This window comes from Mus caroli, chromosome 17 (assembly GCF_900094665.2).
Source record: "Mus caroli chromosome 17, CAROLI_EIJ_v1.1, whole genome shotgun sequence".
Taxonomy (NCBI): Eukaryota; Metazoa; Chordata; class Mammalia; order Rodentia; family Muridae; genus Mus; species Mus caroli.
The window spans coordinates 15,805,737-15,809,805 of NC_034586.1; positions in this window are offsets into that span (position 1 = coordinate 15,805,737).

Genomic DNA, 4,069 nt, shown 5'->3' on the forward strand with positions numbered 1-4,069 from the left:
ACAGGGTCCAGCAGTAGGCGTGGCAGGACGAATGAGCAGGAAGCTCCACCCTTGAGCAAGCAGGTTCCATGCTGGGGAAGGGGAGACCACAGATTAGCACTAGCCAGCTGAATGACTTTCTTCATTTTGTACACATGGTCAGTCCTTGATTTCATGGAAGGAGAATGTTAGATATGGATACATGGGATAAGACAGGGTTAAATATTAAAAATTTCTTTACAGAGAATGGACATTTTGTCATGCCCCTTATAGCATTTGCTATTTGAAATGTGCTCAGGAAGGCATTGACAGATGACAAAAAAGCCATATGTGCTCAGGAGATATTAGTCACCTCCTTGGGAGGGAACTCTACTACTACTGTCTCGCTCAGCATCTAAGAACAAGAAATGTTTATTCCTTGACAGAAAAGTCTGAGAAAAGTAGCTCAAAAGAAGGTAATGATAAATCAAAAAATGAAAAATGAACTTCAAAGGAGAAAACTGACTCATAAAGGAAATTAACAAAATATAAACATAAGTGGCCTACTCTACAGCATTTATATATAAGTCATTTCATAATACTCCCTGGAAAACATAACAAGAAATCAAAGAGGTATATTGGATTCGCTGTTGGTATACTACAGACTCAGCATCAGGGTAACTGTTAGGCTGTTTCCCAGTGAGTATGAAGAATAACAAATACGATAAGGATTCCTTATGGGAACCCTTTTGATTTAAATTGCTTATTACACCTCATGATTAACTTAAAATAGCCAGAGCCTGCATAACTGAAGATGAATTTTCACTGTGAATGAATATATACATATAATAATTTGGCTCAAAAAGAGTTATGTAAGATGTCTAAAAGAAAAGATGAGAATGAAAGAATTAATATATGAAATGTTTATGGGTTTGGGGGAATGGTTTGAAGAAAAAACTCACCAAAAAATGGCAAAGGAAGTTCTAGTAAAAATAGAAGCTGCAGCTCTAGAAGTATAGAGATACTTGTCCAATAGAGATACACATACCAAAAGGCTTTTAAATATCTTACAGAAACTAAAAAATATTTTGTGGACTCTTTTGCTCAGGTGATAGAGGCTCTGAAGCCAAAGATTTTGTTTTAAATCATCTGACATTTGAGAATGCTACAGTGCTTGTCAGTATCCTCTAAAGACAATTTAAAAATGTGGAAATTAATTTAAAGCATTGCTGAGGTCGTTACTTCATATTTTTAAGTTGTACCCATTACACAACAACTGCACAAGGCCTGAACACTATCCAAAATCATACTAGTCAAGGACAGAATAAAATAACTTAGTAAATCAGCATGGCTCACAAAATTATTCAAGTAATAAGCCTTGACACATCAGCAAACAATGTTTCAGTAAGGCAGGGGGTGCCATAAATTTTAATCCTCCTGGTCCTACTAAGCAGAAATCCAACCAGGTATCCTCCATGTCTGAAAGGCTTAATGATATAATTTCTGAGGCTATGGAGTGCTCACAAAAAGGGACCTATCATGACTGACCTCCAATGACCCAACAAGCAGCTGAAAGGGTCAGATGTAGATACTTGCACCCAACCAGTGGACAGAAGCAGCTGACCCCTGCTGTTGAATTAGGGAAGGCTGAAAAAAGCTGAGGAGAAGGGCAATCCTGTAGGTGAACCAGCAGTCTCAATTAATCTGGACTCCTGATATCTCTCAAACACTGGACCACCATACGGACAGCATATACCATCTGAGATGTGGCTCCCAACACACATACATTAGAGAACTTCTGGGTCTGTGTTCATTCAGAGATGATGCACCTAATCCTCAAGAGACTGGAGGCCCCAGGGAGTTTATAGGTCGGGTGGGATGAGAGTTGGGGGTATCCACACGAGACTAGTAGTGGGGAGAAGGTGTGGGATTTGAAGCAGTCTGAGGGTGGGGGTGGGGCCAGAAAATAAAATATGGAGTGCAAAAAATAAATTAATTTAAAATGTAAAATAGCTATGAAGCACAAAAAAATGAAAATGAATAATTAATAAATGCAACAGAATAAATAGCTAAGTGAATGAAGGCAGATCAAAAAGAGTACATGCTGAATGACTGCACTTAAATAAAACTCTAGAAAACATAACTCTACAGTGACAGAGAGAACAATTTAGTGAGTGTGGTAGGTTAGCTCCTCAAAGCTCTCTCTTGTTACCATGTCCTGGTATTCCCACCTGGCATATTGGCTGGATATTGGAGTAACTGTGTGTGTGTGAGTGAGTGTGTGTGTGTGTGTGTGTGTGTGTGTGTGTGTTTGTGTGTGTGTGTGTGTGTGTGTGTATAATATCAGCAGAAGCCAGAAGAGGGTTTAATACCCTAGATCTAGAGTAAGGTGGTTGTGAGCCACCCGTTGTGGGTGATGGTAACTAACCTCACTATGTGCAATGAGTACTCTTAACTGCTGAGCTGCCAACTCTCAAGATTGCAAGAGTGACTCACATCTACGAAACAGAATGTTATAAAATTATTCCAGCTTTGACATTAAAGTTATCAACAGAAAAAACAAACAAACACAAAAACACACAAAAGAAATCACATTATTGAAGAAACCTGACTTTTCTTTCAGAAGTTATAAAATAGCAATATTTGTGTACCTTTAGTGAAATTGAAACCTGCATCTCATGTGTTTGAATGCCTTTTCCATACTGAGTGCTGTGTTAGAGTAGTAGTGGCTTTGCTAGAGTTAGTTTTTCCCTAGGCAGGGGTTGATTAGAACTCTTCCATCACTGGAAAGAGAGGCCCATTGGACTTGCAAACTTTATATGCCCCAGTACAGGGGAACACCAGGGCCAAAAAGTGGGAATGGGTGGGTAAGGGAGTGGGGGGGAGGGTATGGGGGACTTTTGGGATAGCATTGGAAATGTAATTGAGGAAAATACATAATAAAAAATATTTAAAAAAAAAAAAGAAGAAGAAGAAGAATCTCAATTTTGCCCAAGTTCTTCACTTCTGCTGTCAGTGGTTAAAAACGTAGAATTCTGAGCTCCTTGTCCAACACCATTTCTGCTTGAACACTGAAATGCTTCCCACCAGGATGTAATGGACAAGATCTCTGAATTTGTAAGTCAGGTGCAGTTAAATGTTTTCCTTCATAATAATTGTTATGGCCACTGTATGTCCAACAAATGGAAGGAAGACAGAAGTTGATTTAAGTGTTTGGAGAAAATGGACTTTGGGACTTTTTTTTTTGGAAAGCAGTGAAATACTGTATGAGCCAACCAAGAAAGAATGTGGAAAAAAGTATTACTGATTATAATTTGACCTCTCTATTTCTGGCTCAAGCCGACACACAGGAGATGAATGTCAGTATGTTTCCTAGAGATTGCTTTTGAGATATCTTAGAAAAAAATGATGCTGCATTTTGACCTAATTCAAAAAGTTTGCCTGAAGCTAACGTGTTGTTATAGATTTATTACATTGGCAAAGGAAATCTCAGCACAGCCTCTTATTGACAATAGCAAGTGGTCATTAGAGTTTAAGAATATGAAGACATATAAAGAAAATACAAAGCTCAGAAAAAAACAATACACAACATACAGAGTAAGGTGAAAAATAGAACTAAAATCTGGCATTCAGCTAATTTCTGTGTTTAAACACATACAAAGATTAAGGGAAAGCCTGATGCTAAATGGAATAAAGGGAGTGAAAATCTCAGGGCAAAATTCCACACAGCCATGCTTCCAATTGGTGAAAAGGAGTATATGACTGCCAGTCTTGTCTACAGATTGAGTTACAGGATATCCAAATTTAGAAGGTAGATGAATGCAACAAGCACAGAAAACTTGTGAAGATTTAATTTTATGAGAGAGGCATGTTCCAGCCCAAGCATGCAACCTAACTTGGCAGATTCAGCCATATGGTTCTAGAATTAATAGTCAAGGATTAAATAAAGGGGTCATGGACTCTTTCACTGTTACTAAGGACATCTGCTAAGATCAAGATTATATTAAGGATGTCTATTTATTCTTTGTGTAGAGAAAGGCCATTGATTTGTTTGAGTTAATTTTATATCCAGCTACTTCACCGAAGCTGTTTATCAGGTTTAGGAGTTCTC